The following is a 26343-nucleotide window of genomic DNA, read 5'->3' on the forward strand; positions in this document are numbered from 1 at the left end:
CAAGGGGTCTAGTTTTATTCTTTTGCATGTGCCTGTCCAGTTTTCCCAACACCATTTATTGAAGAGACTATCCTTTCCCCATTATATATCATTGGCTCTTTTGTCAAAAAGTATTAAACATACATGCATGGATTTATTTCTGGGTTCTCTACCCTGTTTCATTGGTCTATGTGTCTGTTGTTAGGCCAACACTCTACTGTTTTGATTACTATAGCATTGTAATAAAATTTGGTATAGCATCATGATGCCTCCATGTTTGTTCTTTCTCAATATTGCTTTGGCAATACTGAGGGTCTGTTGTTGTTTTACGCAAATTTTAGGATTTTTTTTTCTATTTCTGTGTAAAATGTCATTGGAATATTGATATTATAATGAATACGTAGATCTCTTGAGTATGTACATTTTAATATTAATTTTTCAAATTCGTGAACACAAAATATCTTTCCATTTATTTGCATCCTCTTCAATTTCTCTCATCAATGCCTCATTGTTTTCAGTGTATAGATCTTACATCTCCTTAGTTAAATGTATTCCTAAGTATATTATTTTTGATGCTATCATAAATAAGATTGTTTTCCTTCAATCTTTTCTTATAGTTCATTGATGATGTATAGAAATACAAATGACGTTTGCATATTGATTACGTATTTTGTGACTTTACCAAATTTGTTTCAGTCCTACGGTTTATGGTGGAGTCTTAAGTGTTTCCTATATATAATATGTCATATGCAAATAGAGACAATTTCACTTCTTTTCCAATTTTGATGCCTTGTATTTCCTTTTGTTGCCTAAGGACTTCCAATACTATGAAAAAAAAAAGAGTGAGGGTGGGCATCTTTTTGCTCCTGATCTTAGAAGAAAAAAGTTTTACCTTTTTATCAAAGAGTATGATTTTAGCTCTGAACTTGTCATATATGGCCTTTACTATGCTCAGGTATGTTCCCCTTATTCTCAGCTTGTTGGCACTTTTTATAAAAGGAAGTTTAATTTTGTAAAATGCTTTTTCTGCATGTATTAAGATGACTATATTTCACTTTTTTTTATTGATGTGTTGTATCACATTTATTAATTTTGTGGACATTGAACCATGCTCACATCTGTGGAATAAATCTCATTTGATCATGGTATTTCATCATCTTAATGTACTGTTGAATTCCGTTTACTAATATTTTTGTTGATGATTTTTATTCTATTATGTTCATCAGAAGAAATTGACATGTAATTTTATTTTCTTGTAGTGTCCTTATTTGGTTTTAGTATCAGGGTAATGTTGGTCTTATACAATGACTTGCGAAGTGCTCCCTCCTCTGCAATTTTTGTGGGGAAGAGTTTGGAAGGAATTGGCATTAGTGCTTTAAATGTTTGGTAGAATTCAGCACTGAAGCTATCCAGTCCTGGACTATTTGTTTGAAGCTTTTTGATTACTAATTCAATCTCCTTACTAGTAACAGGTCTGCTCATATTTTCTATTTCTTCATTATTCCATCTTGGCAGGTTGTATGTTTGTAGGAATTTATCCTTTTCTCCTAGGTTATTCAATTTGCTTACATATAATGGTTCACAACAATTTCGTATGACCCTTTGTATTTGTGTGATATCAGTTGTAATCATCTCCTCTTTGATTTATACTTTCATTTAGACTTCTTTCTTTTTCTCTTGGTAAGCCTAGCTAAAGGTTTGTCTATTTCTTTTCTTTTCTTTTTTTTTTTTTTCAGAAAACAAGCTCCTAGTTCCATTGATCTTCTATATTGTCTGTTTAAGTCTCTATTCCATTTATTTCCATTGTGATCCTTGTATTTCCTTCATTATACTAACTTTGGGATTAGTTTGTTCCTTTTTTTCCTAGTTCTTTGAGGTGCAAAGTTAGCTTGCTTATTTCTTTGAGATCTCTCTTTTTCTCTTAATGTAGGCATTTATCACAATAAAATTCCCTCTTAGAAGTACCTTCATCTGCATCCTGTAAGATTTAGTACATCATGTTTCATTTTCATTGGTGGCAAGATATTATTTGATTTCCCTCTGATTTCTTTTTTGACCCATTGGTTGTTAAGAAGATTCTGGTTGAATCTCCACATATTTGTGAATTTTCCAGTTTACTTCTTGTAATTAATCTCTAGTTTCATACCATTGTCAGAAATGGTGCTAGTTATAATTCCAATATTATTAAATGATTTAAGACTTGTTTTAATTTTTATTCAAATATTTTGTGATTGTCCAAGCCACCTCTTTTGTTCTTCATTAGTACATCCAGTATTTGAGGGTGTGCTAAGACATGTTAGTGTCCCAAAGGGGAGGACCACAGTCAGCATCATGATGCAGGCTGATTAGAAAGCTGACCATCAGACAGTACCTGGGAAAATAAGTAGTGAAGCCCCTTCTAGGCAGAAACTGGGAGATGGGTATCTTGCCTATTCCTTCTGGGTTGAGCCCAGGTGTGTAGCCATAATGGGGGGTGTTATCAGGTTCCAGATTTCAGCCATTTTAATCATGTAATGGTACCTTGTTGTTTATATTTGTATTTTCTGATGACATAGGATGGGGGCATCTTTTCATATGCTTATTTGTCATCTGTACAGTTTCTTTTGTGAGTGTTTGTTAAGGTTTTCTGGCCTATTTTTTAATCGAGTTGTTTCATTACTGTGATTTTTTTGTTTTTTTTTCTTGTTGTTTTTGCATATTTTGGATAATAGTCTTCTAACAGGTGTGTCTTCTGAAAATAGGTTCTCCCAAAGGGTGGCTTGTCTTCTAATTCTCTTGATATTACTTTTTGTAAACAAGATTTTTTATTTTATATTAATGAAGTCCAGCTTATCAATTATTTCTTTCCCAGGTTGTGTCTTGGTGTTGTATCTAAAAAAGTATCACCATACTCAAGGCATCTAGGTTTTCTTCTTGGAATTTTATAGTTTTTCATTTTATAGTTAAGTTTGTGTTCCAATTTGAGTTAACTTTTGTTTTGGTTATGAGGTCTGTGTCTAGATTCTTTTTATTTTTGCATGTGGATGTCCAGTTGTCCTAGAATCATTTGATTAAAAGGTTATCTTTGCTCCTTTGGATTACTTTTGCTCCTTTATCAAAGGTTAGTTGACTGTATTCATGGAGGTATATTTCTGTGTTTTCTATTCTGTTCCATTGATTTGTCTGTACCTTTACCCAATACCACACTGTGCTAATTACTGTAGCTGTATAATAAGTTGAATTCAGGTAGAGTCAGCCTTCCAACTTTGTTGTTTTGCTTTTATTTATGTTTTTTAATTGTTAGTAGGTGGCAAGATGTATTTCAACTGAGCTTGTAACTTAAGAAAATTCTGTTGTGATGACATTACAATTATATGTTGCTTCAAATATAGTTTACTTAATCCGAATTTTCCACAAAGTCATATTGAGATTTTTATCAAAGGTCATGATAAATAAAGCTGGTATTTGGCAGTGTACTCACTGGAGAAAACAAAAGCACACTTAGTGGGAGTTTTATGCATGTCCAATCCTGTTGGAACTTGACATTAGGTCTGTTTATTCCGGAGGAAATATCTCAGTTCTGTCTGAGATGAAGACTTTTATTTTCTGATGACATGGATATTTAGACCGTAAGCTGGCCTCACAGCAATCTTCCTTTGTTCTAACATATTGCAAGTCAAAGTCAGCCTGGTAGTTAATCAGATTGTTTAATTTCAGGAATATGCATGTAATCTTTCTGATTGTTTTGTTTATTTGTTTCAAGATCTTCTATGCTTTTTTCTTTCTTTTTTAAATCATTAGAACAGAGATTCAATCTGTTTTTTTCTCAACAAAAACAAACTAATTGGAGCTTAGTAATAAGAGTTGAGATACTTAAACCAGGTGATTATAGATGACATTACTCATCTCGAACTTTCCTATTAACCTCTTAAGTTCATTAACATGAGATGGATTGAAGATGAGTAGATGAGCAAAGTCATCCAAGTAACCAGTATTGGTATGATGTTGATATTTATATTAATTTATGTAAAGGACTCAACACAGTGCTTGGTACATGAAAATTACTAAATAAACATTAGCTCTTTGTCTGATTTAATTTCATTTACTCCTCACAATAACACTAATACATATTATCGTTATGTTTTATATTTTTACTTTATTTTATTTATTTTTACTAGATTACTGGTTTATTATAAAAGGGCATAACTCAGGGACAGCCAGATAAAAGAGATCTCACTATCCCAGTTTATCAAATAGTATATTTTTTTCAGTTCAAGAAACAGAGATTTCTGATACAATTTAAAACTATATTTACTACAATATCATAAATCAGCTTAGTTTGAAATATTCAATGAATACCTAGGAAAGTATTTATATAAGGTATACAAATAATTTAACGGCCACATGTGTACTCACCCACAGCTTGAAAACTAGAACAGTGTTAAAGCACTGTCCCCTTCTCCGATCATAGCCTCCCCCTCCCTTCACTACAGGAATAACCACTACCTTGAGCGAGTGTTTTTAATCATTCTTACTTGAAAACATAGTTATAAAATAGAGACACGCATCCCCATATGAAATAACTTCTAGTTTTTTATTGTTTTTAAACTTGGTGTAATTGATCTTAGACTCTAGAGTCTATCGTGACTTCATTTTATCAAGCAACATTTTTGTTACAATCTATTCATTTGGATGCATGTAATTATGGTTTATTCAAGCCCAAAGCTGGATCAGAATATGCCTTTCTTTATCATACTTTCCCCTTTCAGTGGACATTTGGTTTGTTTTTACATTTCACTGTTTTAAACAATGCTGCTACAAACTGTGTTTTCCATGTCTTCTGGTGCACTGATGCAAGAGTTTCTCCACAGTGTAAATGCCTAAGAGTAGAAATAGATTGGTAAAATGTGTGCATTTTCAACTTTACAAAATAAGGCCAAATTATTTTCCAAAGTCTTTGTAACAATTTACATTTTGCCCCATACTTTTTCTCATCACATCATGTCCTTATCACTACTCGGTATCATTTCATTTTCTGACATCTATGTATATACATATGTGTATCACCTGTTTCTGTATCATGAATTTGTTGAGAGAGACAGTACCTATGCTACATTTTCTGGTGTATGAAATTGAGATTCACTCATAAATATGAAAAATTGGGAGGAGAGGAGAGGCAGCATTTGAAGGTTTATGTAAAGTTAAGAACCCTGAGTACCCTGATCTGGCCATACAGGAATGCAAAAAATTCTTCAATGTCAGAAAAAACAGAAATCAAAAGCCTCCAAGTGCTTGAAAAATCTCTAGGGCTCTGGATGATCATTCAGAATGTGGCTCTGCTCTTGGAGTTGGTGCTCTGTCTTTGTAGCAGTGGTAAATCATTAATCTCTACAAGTGGGGACTTTACATTCTTGTAACTCTAAACAGTAAGATCATTACCAAGAATATATTCAGAAAAACTGAATGCTTAAATTTTATATGTATTTCTAGTTCAAACATGAGAGAAAGATGCTTAAATGTTTATTTAATCAGTTTTTATTATTCTAATTGGTCAAAGATCTGAAAATGTGCTTTATAATTCTTTCATACAAATACGAGATCAGACTGTGTATTTTCACTTGTATCAGCTTTTTGTGCTTCATATCTTCTATTACAAGCCCAAATTATCAGCTATTTTTCTACAACATGATTTTGCTGCCTATAAAATTCTACATTATACTTATAGACAAGTTGGGTTCCATTTCTTACCTGATGCTCTTTCTTGGCACCTTTGTTATGCCACACAGGCTATGGCTCTGTTGTATATTCATGACTGCCCTCCTGCGGCCTCTGAACATTGGTGTTTCCAGTATTCTTTTCCCTGGTATTCTGTCAATCAGATCCATTTAATTGACTACTCACCGTGGGGACTATTGGGTGCTTCTGGCATGATAAGTTACCTTTCATATAGGCATTTCTATCCTGTAACTTTGGAGAATGTGTCTCAACTGTAAGAATTGGTGGGATTTCATGGCACTGTGACAGGATAGAAATAAAGCCACTTCACTTCCCTGGCATAACTGAAAAATGAGGCTTAGCATCTTCACCTTACATTTGGGGCTAGCCCTCTATGTGCGGTTTTCTTTTTGAACAGCAAGTTAAAGTACAATTACCTATAGATAACTCAAATGAAATATGCATCATGGAAAGACTCATCACCACTACTTCCTGCCCTGAGTATGAATAACATTGCCAGAAAATAAAAGCTGATGGGATGCTGGGCTGTTAACATTCTCAGGCCAAGGTGAGGTGACATCCCTGTCTATATTTTAACTTACTTATTGAGGGGATATGAACAACCTAGGTTTCATCGTCCCTGGAAGGAAAATGATCTTACATTTTATTAATGTGGTTTTGATGAAACAGTCACATAATATGGAACTGCTCAGTCTTTGTTTAGCTGTGAATAGAAAGTACCAGCCTCCCAAAGTCTCTTTGAAATACATTTGTTCCTTTCTCAATTTTTTTTCTTTTTGCTTCTATTAAAAAGGATCCTTATGCAAATAATAATAATAATAATAATAATAATAATAATAATATAAACTGCATTGATTAAAAGTTTCTAGATGATCTGATGATTATAAGGAAGGCTGGAAACTTTTAAGCAGACAAGAAAACTGAATTGTAAACGTACTTTTCAGGCAACAACTGAATGAGTATTAAACTCAGTTTGAAGCCAAAGACAAAGGTCTCTAAGTAACTGTATAGTTTTGAGCATAGTTCTGCTACCATTTCTGGAACCCTTGGTTTTGCTTTATTGATCTTCCTATTCATGCCCTGCGAAGCTCATAAACATTCAGACCAAACCTACCCACTGATGATCTTCAAATGATAGGGATTTTATTTTTAATACTAAAATCAATTGCATGCACCAGCTGCTGCCTCCCACCATAATGATACATACATTACAAACGCAGACTCTGTATGTTTCTATTAAGGAGTTTTCCTTTTTGGATGCCCTTTAGTTCCACTCTTTAGCCTTCACAGCCTATGACAACGTGCACCTCATGACCTGTACTTAACGCCAAGAGAATATACTACCTGAAATTGTGTGTTAGTGATCACTTTAGTCCTGCAAGAAACTACTAGGTGAAAGGTGATATTCATGAAATCGGCTCCCTCACTCACACTAACAGCTACTGCCAGTTAGTAACTGCCTGGGGAACTTCTGACCTTAGCAAGGTAGCGTAAAGATGGCTCCCGGGGGCAAATGTGTACAGGGAGGTGGGAGTGGATATCTGAAATGTCACTGTTGTGCTCTCTTTGGATGTGCCACTAGGGTCAGAATCCTTACTTTTTGAAATGTATAACTGTAGCACACCAGGATAAAAGAGATCCAAAGAACTTTTCTCATCCTCTTTGGGGTTCCTTCATCTACTTTCCTCAAGTGAGAGATTAGTTTTGAGTGTAATGTCTCATTTGTTGGACACACAATTTTCTTTCTGTACATTCGGGAGCACTCTGATGGACACTGGTGCTATCTTATCACGTTGCATGTATTCACGGGTGGTATCATCGGTTAGCAACAGATCTAAGGGGTTTTTAGTTCCAAGAAACCGGTTGTTAAATCCTCACATCTCTCTTAAATATGACTGTTTAATTCAGTAATTGTAGAATTAGATTTAATAAGAAGTATTAATGACAAACAACGAAGCCCATCTGACTTTTTGACATTGGAAATTCTGTGTGTGTGTGTGTTTTAAGATGACCAATAGAAAACCTGAAGTTTTACCCTTTCAATTTTCTATGGCAACATTTCTCAAAGGATAACTCTTGAACACCTGTATTACATCATCCAGTATGATTGCTAAAAACCCAGATTCCTGGACTGTATTCCAGACTCATTAAATCAGAATCTCAGCAGTAGGGTGAAGAAATCTGCATTTTAAACCTGCATTTAATCCGTATTCTTTCATGATTATGTTACTGATTGACATTGGCAAAGCAGTTATCTGGAGCTAATAAAAAGCATACTTTGGCTCCTTTTATTCTGAACGTCAGATGACACTGAGTTTTAAATCATTTTTAGCATTTGCCAGTGCTGTCAGTCCTGCCCGTCTTTGCCTATACAATGTTGACCAGGATACTTCTAGTACATCAGAAGGACCTTGGGAATTGAACCTAGTTTTTTTTAAGGCCTGACTCTATCACTTACTAGCTCAGTAAGTGAACAGGCCAGATACTAAAACTACCCAAATCTCAGCTGTCTAATCTGAAAATGGGGTTAAGGATATTTATTGCCTTTCATTTAAAGTAGTTGTTCCATAGCATCTCTGACGTTGGGACTTCTCTGAGGTCTCTTACCTGCTATAGTGAGGAAAACATATAGGGGGGAAATGTTTAATTCAAGTTATTTTTCCTTAAAATCTGCAGTTTTCTCTAAAGTGGAAGCAAGGAACAGGAAACATAAAAAAATGAGTACTGTGCAAAGCTGTTTAATAAAAGTACTTACTCCCTTTCACAATGAAGATGAACTTGCAGAGCCCATTCTATAAAGTAGCTCTGAATGTCTCTATAGTGTCTCCTATTTTTGAAGATGTAGTATGCAGTGATTTTGAGAATTAGTCATAATCCAGTTAACAAATGGTGAGATTTAAATTTGTGGGGAAAATATGCATGCAAATCTGCATGGCTACCTTGAGCTATACATCAACCTTTTAATAATGTAAATTTATAAACACAGTGCCATTTATGAATATGTCAGGCTGTTGTGATTTCAAGAAAAGTCAACAATATAAGGTTGACATATATCTTACAAAATATTTATGAGCTTTTTCACGCTAAGGAAATTCACTTAATTCTTTCTTAACTGCAAACCAGAAACTGTGTTTAGAGAATTAAGACTGCTACTTGGATTATTAGTTGGTAGTACCTTTCTGAGTGGGTATTAATGCTTGTGGCTCATTACCGTGCAGATTTTACTCTGAAGCTGGCTATTGTAGATGCTCAATGAACATTTTGCAGTTAAAGAATCTATCAATATCTAAAGAATCTATGGATGACTAGTCAAGAAGACATACCTTCTTCTTTTTCTCTTCCTCTCTTCTTTTTTTTTTTTTTTTGGTTTTCTTACATCTCTTACAATATTCATGGTTTCCAGGTAACTAAATAATTTCAGCATAGTTCAAAAATTTTTGAAACATCTATCATATTGGCTTGTGTGTCAATGTTAATTCATATTTCTTTGACTTGTCATTAACGGGCTGACTACTATAATCAATGGAAGAAGTAGGACAATTTGTCACTCATCTCATGCTAGAAGCTCCTAAAAGAGAATTATCTTTTCATGTGTGTCTCAGCAAAAGCTGTGCTAGGCTGCGGCAGAGGTGATCCTCAGGAGATTCTGTGGTGTGTTGCACAATGTGTTTCTACTAAAAGTTTGAAAATTCACTTCTTTAAAAATAAAGTTGCACAGTTTTAAAGTTATCTATGACAACCTACTCTCACATACTTTATAATAATACCTTCTTAAGTGGCAAAAGAAATTCTTAACTCATGGAAGTATTACCCTTATCTTGTGTATCGTTCTGCAGTGAACATGTGAATATTGTGTGGCATGACAGAAAAACGTTTGCAAACCACTTGTCTGTAGATTGTATTTTTGCCTTCTACAAATGCAGAAGGGAAGAGTAGTAATATAGTGACCAAATCCTGAGTAATGTTCCTTTCCTGAGAAATTATACATTGTACCTTAAAAATAAACAAAAATCCAGAAGCTTTAGAGGTTACTATCTCTTTCCTTCTAGGATCCTTACTGATATATACTGACACTAAGGGAGCTATTAAAATAACTAGTACAGAGTTTTAAGTATGACTGACTAATCACAACAAATAGTGATGGACCAAAGGACCAGCAGAAGAGGCAAGCCATTACGATCCCCACGCCTGATGGAGGGGGAAGGGAGCTATATAGAAGCAGTCTTTAGAAAATGTTGAGCCATGAAGGAGAGATTGTCCCCATCGGTCCAGTATATATTGTGTGCATCTACCAAAAACTACAACCAGTGAACGAGTAGAGGAAATAAACAGCCCACACACCTCGTGTCTTCCAATTCCTGACAGTCTCCCATTGGCCAACCTCCGCTGGAAGCTAGAGGAGGAAGCCCGAGTGACCCAGTGTATAGAGGTCAGTATCCCAGGGGGCAAAGATGGGCAGTGAGTGGCTCTGAGAAGAAAAAGGAGTGGAAACAACAAGCATTATTTGGTTAAGTGAAGCAAAAATAAAATGAGCAAAATCTGATTCTTCCTCTTTCCTCCAGGTGACTTTGCCAACTACCAATTTCTATGTACGCGGTAGAAAGCAGCGAGCAGAAATATCATGCTGGGAAAACCTGGAGCTGACATATTATCTACTTCAAACAGACCTGTGACATGCATTTGATAGCGATGACTCTTGGTAAGTGAAACTTTTCCTTTGAATATTCTAACTTTAATCAAGGGAATCCAGACTAAGCCAGCTCTATGTTATTTCTGCCTTACAATCCAGATGGGAGTGGTACTTTCCTTTGATGGCTGGTCTGCCTTTGTTGGTGCTATGAAAGATAGAGCATCAAATGAGACATTACTTTATCTGATTTTGACATGTGCGATCCTCTATTTCAATGTGTGTTATGATTTCTGTTCCTAGAAACAAAGAAAGAAAAAATATTAAGCCATTAAAAAACCTTTGAATATTCATAACAATATGCCCATGCGTGATTAGTTAGAACAGGAAGTCACTACTAGATAAATAAGTTAAAAATGAATCATTTTTCTTCTTTTAGCCTTATTCAGTTAGTTTCAAGGAAACTACTTACAGTTAATTTTCATTATTGCTAAATGATTTTTGCCATGGAATCTAAACTAGCAAAAAATGTGTAGACTATGGCGAGCTGTCCATATCAAAATTAGTGATTGAACAAATAAAGTAGTTTACTTGTTATATGTTAATAGTAATCATGGATTAAAGAAGGATAAAAATACAGTTAGCTAAGTAAGTTCTTGAATATTTCTTAATCAGAAATGGCTAGCATCAAAAAAAAAAAAGACAACAAATACTGACAAGGGTATGGAAAAAGGGGACCCTTGTGTACTGTAAACTGGTACAGCCACTGTGGAAAACAGTATGGAGATTCCTCAAATAACTAAAAATAGAACTACCATATGAGCCAGCAATCCCACTTCTGGGAACATATCCAAAGGAAATGAAAATGCTATGTTGAGGAGATATTTGCACCCTCATGTTCACAGCAGCATTATTTACAATAGCCAAGACATGCAAACAACCTAAGTGTCTATCAACAGACGAATGGATAAAGAAGTTACGGTGTGTGTGTATGTGTGTATTATTCAGCCATTAAAAAAAGGAGGAAATCCTGTCATTTGTGACAACATGAATTGACCTTGAGAGCATTATGATGGGTGAAATAAAGCAGATAGAGAAAGGCACATACTATATGAACTCAGTTATTTGTGGAATTAAAAAAAAATGTATAGAAAAAGAGATTAGATTCGAGGTTACCAGAGGCGAGGCCTAGGGGAGGAAAAATTGAATGATGGTGGTCAAAAGGTATAAACTTCCAGTTATAGGATACACAAGTACAACACGATGACTATAGTTAACACTCCTGTGTGGTATAATATCCTAAGATTTCTCATTACAAAGGAAAATAAATTTTTCTTTTACTTTTTTATATCTATATGAGAGGATGAATGTTAACGAAATTTATTGTGGTAATCATTTCACAATGTATGTAAGTCAAGTCATTATGCTGTACACCTGAAACTTACACAGTGCTGTATGTCAGTTATATATCAGTAAAGCTGGAAAAAGAAATTAATGCTCTACCATACTCATTATCGCTCTAAAACCTCTATTTTTTGGCACCTAGTAAGTGCTCGTTAAAAAAAAAAATGTTGAACAAACCAATGAACTTTTTACTCTTCTCTTTTTGTTGCATCTCCATTTCTGCATTCAGTTAATTTCCAAGTGCTTCCAAATCCCTTCACGACATCGTTTGAACTTTCTTTCTTCCTATTTTCATTGCCATATCCTCACTGTCTTTACTGCAATAGCTTCCTATCTGATGTTATGGTCTTCAGTCTCTTCACCTTTTCTACCACTGAGCTTAATACAACTGAAGCATAAATATGGCCTTGTTTTTTTCCAGACTCACAATTTTTCTTTGATCACCATTCTACAACAGATCTCCATACCGTGGACCCAATACTCATTTCTATGTTTCTACGTCTATTCGCCTTATTCAACCTATACTTAAATGGATAGATGACAGATGATTGATAGATAGATAGATAGATAGATAGATAGATAGATAACAGATACATAGATAGAAATAATGAACTATTCCTTTTTGACTTCCTTTTGACTTTGTATTCAGTTTTCACCACTTTCTGTTATCTGTACAAATCCAAATGATCTCTGCTTTTTGAAATCTTGTTAAAATGTCTCATGAATGTTTTCCTGCTCTAGATAGAGGCAACTCCTTTCTCTTCTAAAGTTCAATGGCACATTGACTTTATGCCAACATAACAAGTTATTGCTTTTTCTTACAATAATAATTTTATCTGTTTATTAAAAATATTTATTTAGGACCTGCCATGTGTCAGGTAATACTGAGGTTATAAATGGAAAACAAACAGACTCAGAATATGGCCTCATAAAGTTCATAAGCCAGGGGAAAGGGAGATATTGCAACTGTCAAGAGTTCTGTAAAGAATAAATACATGTAAGAACTAATGAGAAAACTAATCTTAAAGAAATCACATTTGTGTTGGGACAGGAAGGATGAATAAATACAAGTATTTCCCCTGATGGACGTTGAATCGGTGCAAAGACTATATGCTTTGTCTTTTCATCTCCTATAGCTTACCAGCTCTGCTTTTCACATGGTACATAAGAAGTATTTGTTGAATAAAGGCAGCTAAATATTGTCCTAGTACATATCACTTTCAAGGCTATCATTTTGAAAGAGCACGAGGGGTGGCCCAAAATGAGAGTATGCCTGCCAGCCCACACAAATAAGAGATTTTGCCTACTATGACAACAGCACCTGTTTCTAATTAACCTTGGCATGTTCTTTGTAGTGGGTGGGGTTGATGGTGACCCATACTGCGTTCTAGCAAATCATATCATTTTAGTGGATACACCTGAGGTGGAATACAATAACATGGCTATCACCTTAAATCATCAGCTCAAAGAATTTTTTTTTTTTTTTTAGAAATCTCGAAAGGCTGTTGTTTCAGTGCCTAAGACACACAACTGAGCATGTTCTTGTCAGTTAAATGAAATGTTGTCACAATATAGTATGTTCCTGCTGCTCCCTAAATGCCATGGTCTTGATTTTCACTGATCTCATAGTGGTATTGTTTTCTCTAACATAAGGCAGTTGATGCAGATATAATCACTCAAGTTCTTAAATGCCATTACTTGACATCCATTGCTGAGACATGATTCATTCAAGTTATTGCCATCAAAGGCAGGAGACTTAGCCACCCAAGTGTCTGAATCCAAAAATGGAAATCAAATATAATAGTTTTTCATTTCAAATGCACACTTGCGTCAATCAGTAGTGGCTGCCTGGAGTACACTTTGGAAAAGGACTTTAAGTTTGTGCCACACTCAGCAAAAATTAGGGTCTTTAACTTTTTCCTAGACTTCAACCCCTTAGTCCCTTTTTTCTTAATCTAGACCATCCTTCCCCTCACTTTTCATTTTTTCCCATGTGTCACTCTATTATCTCAGTTCCAGCTTCACTTAATTCCATATTCAATATAGACCTTGAATAATTCATCTCATCACCTAATTTCTTTCAACTCCCTTTCCCCTTTATCCTCCAATCATTCTTGCTCACTCACCCTCAAAAGATACATACTGTCATGTATCTGGCTTAACTTAACTGTAATTACCTATGCATTGATTATCGAGGGTAAAAGTAGAATTCCCATGACTCACAAAAGCTAAAAATTACGTTTAAATCAATTATGACAAGACATGCATAAAGTTTCCACAATGTAGAAGGTACCATTCTAGATTTTTCCTGAAAGACACATATCACAAAACTGTATAAGTGTTCAGAAACAACGACTTCTTGATGTTCAAATAAGTGTCTTATAGTGTTTGGCAATACACTGCTTCTTTGTCAATATGATGTGAACTCAACTGATACTGTAAATCAATCAAGAAAATCTTCCTGGAGTTGGTATATCATGATGTGAACATTCAAATAGACACAGTTGAAGTATGAGTTCCTGAACTGCAATTTTTCCAGACCATTTGGATCTATACAGGATCTATTCATGTTCCTCAGGGCAAATAATTAAGTAATGTGCATTCCTAATTAGTTATGCATCGGATTTAATGTGGGCTGTGATTTTATTTCCAGGGGTTGTCAGACCATTCTACAATATTCAGAGTTGTGAGTGTGTGTGTGTGTGTGTGAGAGAGAGAGAGAGAGAGAGAGAGAGAGAGAGAGAGAGAGAGAGAGAGAGAGAGAGAGAAATAGGTGTGTGCTGACTCAGATGCTATTTGTTGTCTGTTTTTTTTGTTTATTTGTTTTTTAGAAATTTCTTTCAATAATAGAGCTCTTATAATTTCCAGTATTTTCCCTTCAGGCATGGTCTAATCTAAAAACATTCAACTTACTAGAATTTTTATGTGATGGTATTCAAATACCCTAGAACTTAAATGACTCAATCTTTTTAAACATCACCATATTAATATTCTTAAATGAATATTATTATTTTTATGACTTTTCATTTTATCTATTAATAGAGTTTAATAGTGTGTTTTTTTCAACTTAAAGGTAAGTGAACATTTTAACTGGCTGTTTGGTGTTTTAAATTTATATTTTAAAGAGACACATTCATAGACAGAATTATTCTAACCTGGGATACAGGGATTAAAGACTTTCTTTGGCTTATTTTTGAAAAGAGGAAGAATATTCAGAAAGATAATAATCTTGATAAGGACCCATAATCAGTTAGTCAGTCCAGACTCCTAAATCTAGATACTGAATCTTACAGATCATGAAAATAACTAAAATAATGAAATGGGATGGTATTAAAGAACCCACATGGATTGGCCCAAGACTGTTCAGACAACTTGAAAATGTAACTCTTTAGTGAGAACAAAATAAAAGACATCTGACCACACATCTGCTATAAAAAACAGTTCTGTACACATCTCCTAATTACATTTTGGTCATAATCTTCTCATCTAGGGCAGTAGAGTTGAATTTCAAGTTCATTGTAAGAACTCTCAAGAATTTAGGAGACTGGAATATTTTGCTAGTCATTCCTCAATATGAATTTCTCCAGGTTTCAGGAATTATACTATTAAAGCATCTACTAGGCGTTTAAGATAAAGAATTTTACCTCATTTCATGAAAGAATTAAGAAGCATGACCATATGTAAATACAAAATGTTTGGAGATTTTCAGTATAAATGTTCAATAGAAATACAAATAAATATTAAGTGTTGCCTGCTAAAAATGGTTTAGATGGTTATCAACAATTCCTGCTCAAATTTAATCTACTTCCATCATTTAAAAAAGTAGATTTTACATTTATACAGCACCTTTTATCTACACATATTAAAAGTTTCCACAACCTCTATTTTCAAATTTCCCAGTGATTTTTTTTTTTTCATTTCACAAATAGGGAAACTGGAGGAGGTTAATTGGTTTTCACTGCAATGAAGGGTGAGTCAGTGACAGAGACAGAAAAAGACACCAAGGCTTCATCTCTTCCCCTCTTGTTTCAAATCATGAGAAAGAGATTTCTGCTTATAAATACATTTAATGGCATGGTTCCCGAAACTGTTAATTAGGGTAATTTTTAAAACCCACCTGGTTTCAGAGCCAGTTAGAAGCTTCCAAAGTTGAGCATGTTTTGATGAAAAGTTTGGGAGCATTGTGTCAATTTTGTGAGACTTGGGAACGCTGTGGTGGACTTAGGGTAACTTAAAAATAATCAAACAAAATCTGTGCATAGTTTCCTCCACATAAGCTTTTTAAGTATGCTCAATCCTGTTCTCCTGACGGAGTTAATAAAAGTTGTGTTTACAACTTCTATACCAGGCAAGACCACATGTGTTTCCTTAAGAACAGGCACACATGGAAGACACACATGTAAAGTGGAGAGAAAATTCTATAAAAGGAACTAGAATTAGGACTGGCCTCATTTGTCTTAATGGTATAGCTGACACATATTTAAAGGGTTTCTATTAACAATAAGTTTATAGGCACAGTGAGCGGATAGATGTCATCAAAGAAGAGTGGCTGCCAATACCGATGATGATGATGATGATGAGAATACTTTAGCCCTTATTAAATGCAAGTATAAGGAAACTAATGCTTTTTCTACTCTACTGGGTAAAACAAACTTACAGAACTGACTTAGTTTTGGGTGTCATTCTTTAAGAGAAAAAGCCATTGGTCATGTTTTTAAGCTGGTACCCAAAATAGAGAAGACCTTTAAAAATTATGAAAGATGGAAAGTATTTAACTTGTACATGAAAAGTTTCTTGAGAAGATTAATATTTTATGGAATATTCTATGTAAAAGGCATTAGACTCACCCGCTAAGGCACCAAGGGGGAGAACCAAAAAAGAGTGGGTAGAAGCTATACTGACACAACATTTCACTCCACATAGGGAAGAGAGTTGGAATAGAGACGTGCAACAATAGCATGGGTACAGACAATTCTGGGGGTGAACAAGCCTATACTCTATTATTGAGGGGCTTCGAGCACCAGATGAATTGTTGATTTAGTTGGAATTTAAGGACCTTACAAGAACGGAGAGTCCATTATTCTTATTGACAAGATGTGTAGTGAAGCAGTAATTTCTATGGGGGAATTCAGGACAAAGAGAGAGAGAGAAACCACTGTGGAAAAACTGAGAGGGCTAGAACTTCAGAGGAGTTAGAGTTTTCACAGATAAAAAGAAACACAGAGGTCATCCTAAGGATCAGCAAGACAGAAATGGGGGGAAAATAGCCTGTACTTATAAGAAACTGACAAAAGGGCAGCCTTGATACAGTTAAATATACACACATATTCAGATTGGTAAGAAAGGAATAAGACTTAAATGCCAAGAACATTGTTTTAACTTAGTTTGACAAGTAACATGTTGTGAAGGAAAAATAATACAGATTTCAGAAATGAAGAGATTCAGATTCATATCCTGGTTAAATAATTTCCATCCTAAAGTAGTCAAATTCATAGAAATTGAATGGTGGTTCCCAGGGGATGATGGGAGGGCAATAAAGGAGTTGTTTAATGGGTATAGAGTTTTAGGTTCATTAGATGAAAAAGTTCTGTTTTACAACAATGTAAACATACCTAATATTACTGAACTGTACAGTTAAAATGGTTAAGATGGTAAATTTCATGTTATGTGATTTTTAGCACAATAAAATACAAAAAAAAAAAAACCCCACAAAACCCTCTAAAACCTTATTCTAGCTCTCTGAAAACTCAGTTTTCTCCTCTTTAATAACATTGCAAATGGTGGGAGCAGTCAGTAAGTTCCATGAAGTGAGATCATGACTATATAGAGTATCACATGACTAAAAGTGTCAAAAATCTTTTCAATGGTTTCCATTTTCTCCATCTTCCTAACATGTCAAGCATTTTTTTTTTTTTTCAGAAAAAATATAGGGAGTAGTTACATGAAATTACCTTTTGTGTGTATGACGGTTGTAAATTTTAAAGTCAGTTCTGAGGCAAAAATTGCATATAGTCAGAAGTTCCTTTGGTACTCTAATTTTGCATAGAGTACTGAATACCTTTTCTCAGAAAGTATGTATAGTTACTTTCTTCTTCAACATTTAACACACTGTTGTGACTTTGAATAATATTCAAAATAGTTGGCTTGTGTGTAACAGCCACACTGCATGGAAAATGTATATGTGATCTTCAAATGAAGAATCATATTCAGCTCACACAAAGAAAAAACCAAGGCAACCAAGCCCGAGGCAATGGTGGCTTTACGTCTTGAAGCTCTTAAATTCCATGTGCATCAGAATTTTCTGGAGGTCTTATTAAAACCTAGATTGCTGGGCCCTACCCCCAGAGTTTCTAATTCAGTGGGTATAGGGTGGGGTCCTGAGAATTGCATTTCTAACATCCTAGGTGAATACTGCTGGTCAGCACACCACCTAAGTTAGCACTTAATTACTATTCACTCACTCACTAGGGAAAACAGTACGAAGTGTTAATATCTCCCACACTATTAAAAAAATCTTTCTCCCCCTGCTTCTCCCTTTCCCTATCACCCATAAATGACATCACACATATGAGGTAAATGGCTTTATAAGTACTGATTATACCTAACTCCTAAGTAAGCTATTTTTCAAAAACTAGGGGAAGAAAATTAAAAGGAATAAAACATATAAAAAATCAACACATCCTTGATGGATGAAGTTTCTTGGCCTCTTGTGAAGAAACCTACCAATTCCACAATCCAGTCCCACATAAAGATCAACTATCCAGTCAAAACTCAGTCTCTTGGTAATTTACCTCACTGTTAAAATTCAAGCCGTGCCAGCTCTGGTCACTGCTTATTGGGGATGTGATGATTGTGCTAGAGAGAGTCTCTACCCGGACTAAAATTTTGGGGTCACATAATATGCTCAAGATCCTTGGACAACATTTTAAATCCTTTCTAACATCATAACGCAGATGGATATAAAAGACACCTGCTTCCTTTAATGACCACACTCTTTAGCCAAATAAAATAAAGGCATTGGCCTGCTTCCCCTGCAGTGAGCTAGGGGTAAAAGACAAAGTTACAGCTCGCCTCATTGAGCAAGAGATCAAAAATGAAAACCACAAGTGACAAGCCTAATTTATCTGAACCAGTGTACATTTTTTCCTGAATGCCATATCCATTTTTGTGACTATTTTATTCAATTTGCTTCTGTAAAATCCAGTTAAAGCTCTTGTTTTAAATTGCTTTTAGTATATAGTGCCCCAAATTGTTTACTCAGTTCTGTTTGATTCAAAGATTTGCTTTTTCTTTCAGGCCTCTTCATTCTTCTATCAATTATGCACACTCCCCCTAAAAGAATCCTGTGAAGGCGGGTTATTATCATGTCTCTCCTAGGTTGTGTCAAAAGGGTCCTTGCATAGTAGGATTAAGTACACTTTTGTAGGATTTGCTGAAATCAAAGTAGTTGTTTCCAGTTACCGTGGTATCAGAGTGAATCTACTCTAAGAGGAAACAGAATATTTAACCTCTCTGCTGGAGTGAACTCAGCCTAAGCAAGGAATAGAAATAAAGGCTACCTCTTACCTTAAACTTATAGTTAGTTATACTATCTCAAAAGTATGAGGGAATGGAAGAGGATTAGTGTCTGCATTTGCAGAAAGGTAAATTGCATTTCTTGCATTTCATGTTTGTGCATTAAAACTGCAATAAATGAAATATTTCACTAGATCTGCAATGGCAAATTAAGGGGAGAGAGAGAGAATGATCATGTTTTTCAGGCTTTCAGAAGTGTGGATCCCAGATTTATGTGTCCTCGTTGGTGTTGCGTGCATCATTAAGGACACCCCTAGCTTGAGAAAAACATAGTGAGGGGGCACATTTGTACTGGAAGTTTTATCACTACCATTGCTTTCTGAATTGCAGTATTGGACATAACTCCTTAGGAAGAAGAGAAGAGCAATAGTAGGAGGTTTACTGTACTATTTTCATACCCAAAGAATAAAGAACAATCCGGTCAACATCGCAGACTTAAAGGAATTGACTGATGTAATATGTGCTTAGTATTACACACACACACACACACACACACACACACACACACACACACACACCCCTTAAGTCTTGACTCTACTAAGCTGATTGAGAGGACAGTACAGAATGACTATTTCTCAGGTCAGATGATAGCAATAATAAAACTCATGCAAAGTGAGAGTACCTGTCCATTTCTTAATAAAGAAAAATGTATTAGGTTGTCAAAAATTCAGCTTTAACAGTTTATGTGTCTACAATGAAAGTTGTCTATCAGAGAATTAAAGAGACTCAAGTTTGTGTAAAAGTCCACTTTAAAAAGGTGGCCCTTTGTCTAACCATTTCCATACAGTTTCCTTATTGTAATATTAATATCCATGTTTTTCAATCTTGAGGAATTTTTTTAATTGGTATTTGCGTGCCCCTGACTCTATTTGGAATAGTAATTACTTGGGACTATTCTAAAAATCACTACTTTAGTAACACCTGCATAATCGGCACAATTAAAAATGAGGTAATAGACATCAAAATAGAAATCTTGCTCTTACGGTTTTTTTCATATACACGAAATAATTCTGTGGATGTACTAACCCAGTTCAAGGCAAGAAACACTTCTGGAGTGCCAGTGATTGTAAAGATACAGTGCAGGTGCTGTACTGCACAGTAGGAAGTAAAGCGAGTCTTTGTCTTCATTGTACACAAAATCTAGTAGGAAAGTCAGATAGTTACAGTTCAGGTTCATTATGGTGACTCGTGTTATATGAAATAATTAATTTGAAGTTCTGTCAAGCATACAAGGTAGTTACAGGGGAAAAAGATTGAGTATGACCAAGAAGCATTCAAAGAAATGCTTGTGAAAGGTTTGGCACTTGAACTTGACCTTAAATAATGGATAGCTCATTGCTGAAGTCTCCTGACTTCGCTGGAATGTCGTATCTCATACCTTGGCATGCCAAAGGCATGGACGAAGGAGAGTCCAGTTTGTAAGGAGGCAACAGGGTTGAGTAGTCCATTGCAAGTAGAAGGTATGAGATGGAATATAATTGGAAACATGCTTGAAAAAGCAGGATGGTTATTGAAAAAGTGCTTAATTTTACTTTTACAATCACCTTATGAATCAGTTAACACAGACGTCATTATCCCTATGTTATTAATCAGGAAACAGAGAATTAAACATTGTAGGCCTAACTGCATTGTGGAGTTGATTAAACTGTGTTCCTAGTGTGTTGTGAAGAGTAGAACTTGTAAGCAATGAAAATGGGTATTTAGCGGAGGAGATTTCTGAGCAAAATGGTTGAAGGAGAGGCGTGGTTCCTCCTGACTGCTTATAGGTAGTAAAATGCAAGAAGAGAGAGATGAAATGTCAAGGAAAAGGAACCAGAATTTAAAGATTTGGGAAATTCTCAACCTGTCCATATTGCAAAAAAATGAGACAGCATGTTTGGAAAAGAACATGAAAGGTGTGGCTGAACTATCACTTGATGAAGAGATCATGCACGTGACTTTTGAACTTAAGCAGCCATCTCATCAAAAGCCAGGAACAGAGATAGGATTATATCAGCAGAAACACTGCCAGCTGGAACTAAAGGAGACAGTGTCACATGGGTGGAACCCAGGCAGAGAGCCCTAGGGGTGATGACCCATGGAGCCAAAGTGGCAGGTGTGCCATGCCATGCCTTGGGGGTGACACTGCCACCCTGGTAGGCCTGTATGGCAGAACATTAGACTAAAGAGGATGATTCTTAAGCTTTAAGATCTAACAGAATTTTGCCTTGCCAAGTTTTGGACTTACTTGGGATCTGTCACCTCCCCCTTCTTTCTTATTTGTCCTCATTGGAATGGGATGTCTATCCTATGCCTGTTTCACTTCCAATCTCTAGTATTTAAGCCATTTGTTCTATAGTGTTTTGTTACGGCAGCCTGAGAGGACTAAGACAGGTATCTCCACTATACTTTCCACCTTCAAATAGTGTGCTGTTCATTTTTTGCTAGGTTATATAATTGTTATGTGTAGTCTGATTGGGCTGTTCCAGCATTACCAGAAATCAGAGACTTATATGTTTGATAACTGATTACTATTAATTTTAAAATCATATTTCAATCATGTGTTCAATATGTACTGCTTTTTTAAGTTTCTGAGTAAACATTTATATATGCATAAAAACAAAGATGTGGAAGGCTTTCTATCAAAATACTGAGTAACTGTGTTACAGTGGTAAGCTTGTGGGTATTTTGTTATGTTTGTTTTTCTATTTGCTCACCACCTTTTCTATATTTCCTTACATTAATCATGTAATATGGTGTAGTTTGAAAAGTAAATATAGAATAAGCTGGAAAAAAGAAAGTGTTAAGAAAAAACAAAGTTGATGGGTCGGTTTACATTTGTAATATTTTTGCCTTGATTTAAGACTACCAGAAATGAAATTAAGAATTTTGTTTTTATAGCTAATTGCTACTCATCCAGTGACCTTATTCACTATTAAAAATTACTAATTGGATCTAAAGTCAGCAAATCTGTCAGTACTCACTGGATATTAGAAAGTGTTAGAATCAGCCTGAATGTTTTATTTTGCAATCATGAAAATATATACATTTACATGTTAAATCATCCTCCAACCAGTTTACTACAGCAGCAGTGTATTAGTACTGTTTATTTTCTTCTTAACATTAGGATTCAATTTTCTAGATACATTGTCAACTAATTTTCTCTATCCCTCTAGCTCCCCTCCCCTTTCATTCCTCCTCTTTTTCTTCCTTTTTTTCCTCATTTCAATATTTACCAAGTTTATACTCTACGCCAAATACTACAATGGGCTCTGGCAATATTGAGTTGAATAAACTCTAATCTCTCAAGGAGCCTGTTTGGGATGAGAGACAAGTTCATGAGCTATTCCAATGTGATATGATGATGGCCGAGACAGAGGTATACACGGCGGTGATGAAGGAATACTGGAGACACTGAGCATCTCTAGAAAATCAGGAGCTCAAAGGCTCACTGCTTCTGAATGGCTTTTATAAGAAAAATGCATTCAAGTAGTTTATCTTCATTCTCTCCCATATAGATTCATATTTAAGTTATGATTTTTCATTTCAAGTTCTCTTTCGGTAGGTAGAGACAAAGGAGAGCTATTTTATATCAAGTAATCATTTGTACGGTAATCATAATTTATCTTTCAGAGTTTTTTCTGTTTACTTTTAAAAATACTAATAGAACCCTTGTAGATACGGGAAGGGTTGATTCACTCACGATTAGGACAGTAGAGACAATCACACTGCTTCAATAGTCTAGATCACCTACCTGAAAGTGAGAAAAAGCAGTGGCTTTGAGCTGATAAGAGATTTATAAGTATCAAAATGACTTTAGTGTTAGCATTTGGATCAAGCTCCATTTAAAGAGACATAAAAATAAAGTTTTCCACAGTAGTTTTAAATGACTTATGATGAAACCGATTGATCTCCTACATTAGGCAGAGACAACTGAAATCCCCCAAGGAAACACTTAACATGAATAAAAAACCAGGGGATATTAATACACCGTGTCTTTGGGTCCTGCATATTTTATTTCTTTCATAGTTCATCTAATGATTATTGAAAACATAGTGCCTTCACGCACATTTGAAGTAAAACTCCCCTCTGACTCTGTGTGCAGCAGGCAAGATAACAAATGCATTTAGCCTTTAAATGAACTCAACTCATCAGAAATGATGGGTGCTTTACAGCTAGTGATGGGCAGAATTTGGGAATTTGAGGAGGTTGGAACAAGTTTGAATATTTTATCTGAAGCTAATGTGAACTATTTGATTCAGCATTATGGGGTTGAAAGTCTCACAGGAATAGAAATTAGCACATTCAGCAACTTTGTAATAATATAGACGTTAACATTTGTTGGGCAGATGAATTTTTGGTGTCAAACATAAAAATAGTTGTTGTTTTTTCTCCCCTGTAACCTACTGTAGAGACCCATGAGAAACCATAAATCTGAAATACTGTGAATTTTGAAAAGTAAATGTCAAAGATTAATTACTTCTAAGAGAATAGCACAGAGCTGCTCCATGATTCACACTGACAGACAGGAGATTACCCCCTGTAATTTGAAAGGCAGGGGGAAGGATATTTCTATACTTATAGTCAGGAGAAAAATTAAAAAATAAAGTCATTATCCTATATGATATGCAAATTTTAAAGATGTATCTTTTGGAAAACTAGATATATATGGATAAAGAGATAGAGAAAATATAGATAGATACATAGATTTGCCTTTCTATTCCCACATACATTCTTTAAATTAAGATATGGAGAATTCAACCAATTCAGGTTTTATTCATAAAAAATGTAAATTCCATAACTTCTCTTTAATACTACCTTCCACGCTGATCTCAAAATGTAAACCAGATGAAGTCCCACTCTGACAAATTTCTAGAACAACAGAACAAGGTTACGTTCATCTCAGCATCTCAATGCCCCATATGTCTCCATAAAGTAGCCAAAATGAGGAAGTGAATAGGATATGAAATAAAAAGTTGAGCTCAATTCCAGTCAAGAAAATTTATTCTCGTCGTAACTCCTTCCACAATATTGATTATTTTCCAGGCCTGTGGGAAAGTATGCCATAAGGCCACCGAGCTCTTTTTCTTGGTTTATCCCTAAATGTTTATTGTGATCTGGGCTTTAAGGGATTTCTGGGAGTTCATGAACCAAGCCTTATTAGCCCATAAGGAAACATGGCATCTTTGGAGCCACTAGAGGAAGGCAGGACAGTCCTGAATCCCATAGTATAATGTTGACTAACTATGCAGTTCATTCAGAAAACGCACAGCATTTGAAAGTTCACTTACCCCAAGTAGAGATCAAAGTGGGAGAGGAAACTGAGGTAGGGAGGGAGATCAGTTTTGGCTTTGGTACTGCTTAGGAATGATTTTTGAGGGTTTGAGTGGGAAAACACAGGGGAGAAAAATTAGATCAGAGAAGAAGGAAACAGGTGGAGTGATTAAGAGCTTAGACTTTGGAGAAATGCAGCCTGAGCTTTATTGCCTGCTTCTGTTCATTTGGTTTGGGCACATCCCATAACCCTTTTAAGTTGCAGGATTTTATTTTCCATCTATATACTTGGCACATTTATAGCATAATTTTTTCATATGATTATTATGAGATTTAAAATGCAATAACAATAGTAATAATAAAACTACACTATGGTACTTAATAATTATACATTTAATATGGTTATCATAGCCCCCAGCAAATACTATCTTTAACATCATTATTTTTATTAGGATGCTACTCTGATTTTTTATATCAGCTCTGATTTTATCTTTGTAATACTGGTTAGATGAGTCTCCCTAATTCTCCAGACTTCCATTTCTCATCTCAGAAATCACAGGGATTGGCCAAATAGTCTCCAGGGCCCCATCTACCTCTAACAATCTATGACTTAGTCTACTTTTACAGACTGCACTTCCGAGAGTCACCAACTAGACACATATATTCACATGAAATTCCAAATTGGGAGACTTTATGTGGGGAATAGGAATGGAAAAATAGAAGAAAATAATTACAGAGAGAACATAATGACAGAAAGAGCCCATAAAAATCCCTGCCTATTTCAAAAGTCTGCTTTACACTTATGCATTCCCCAGGAGATTGCACAAAATGCAATTTAAGGAGACACCAAATTGGATTCAGAAAGTTCAGTGTTTTATGAATTTTTGTCTCTAAGTGACATATGCCTTTCTGCAAAATCAGAAAATAAATTTGTTCAGTGCATGGAGTAGAGTATTACTGATGTAATTGGGAAGGGCTGGCAAAATATGTTTGGTTTTAGTTGATGGCACTGAATAAATCTGTCAGGAATAAACTGAGTATTCATGGAAGTTTGAATGTACCTATGAACACAAACACAGAGATTTGAGAGCTTGATCATATATTCTTATATAGATTCAAAAGCATTATGAAAATTGACTCAAATGTGGAGGAAAATGCAACTGGTGAAACCCAGCAGTTTACAAGACAACAGCTTCCTTCTAGAGATAAAATGGAACCCACTGGAACTGTGTGTGTGTGTGTGTGTGTGTGTGTGTGTGTGTGTGTGTGTGTCTTTGCACATGCACACACGCACGCAAGAGCTGGTAAGTAATGCTATAACAGAAAATTTACCGTGAGCCTCATTTACTATGGATCTCATATTAAACCTAGTTTGAGAACTTTGTAACTAGAATGAAAGATACTGCTGCCCAGGAGGTGGGAGGAGGTTAAAATCTGTAAATCTATTGGCTGTAAGTAATGGCACTAACTAACTGGATTGAGTGGTTGTCAATATACTTTAAACAACAATCACGATTTTTTGAATCCTGCAAAATGGCCTACATCTCAGAAGAGAAGACCAAATATAGTCTAAAATAATAAGCAGATGTCTGGTCTTTCGTGCCCAAACTAACAGAAACCCCAATGCATTTGTTGACTACACTTATAGACAGTACTATGACGGTCAACATTTTATCTTCACAAACTCCTAGCAAAGAAGACTGAGGATGAACTGGGACTTGTGATTGACACACAATAGTCATAACACTTCGAAGAATATTTTAATACACCAGAAAAGATCCGGACTGATG

The 26343-nt window shown here is 35.3% G+C and overlaps 1 long non-coding RNA gene across 1 annotated transcript in view; it reads left to right on the top strand.

The window, feature by feature from the left end:
- LOC141572790 (uncharacterized) overlaps window positions 1-26343 on the top strand; it is a 148885-nt gene that overhangs the window by 70739 nt on the left and 51803 nt on the right. The window contains exon 2 of the long non-coding RNA XR_016018815.1: window positions 10257-10393. This is a non-coding gene — a long non-coding RNA (uncharacterized LOC141572790). The remainder of the gene's footprint in view (window positions 1-10256; window positions 10394-26343) is intronic.

Source organism: Rhinolophus sinicus, chromosome 15 (genome assembly GCF_057876585.1).
Source record: "Rhinolophus sinicus isolate RSI-liver-muscle chromosome 15, RSI-T2T, whole genome shotgun sequence".
In the NCBI taxonomy this organism is placed as follows: Eukaryota; Metazoa; Chordata; class Mammalia; order Chiroptera; family Rhinolophidae; genus Rhinolophus; species Rhinolophus sinicus.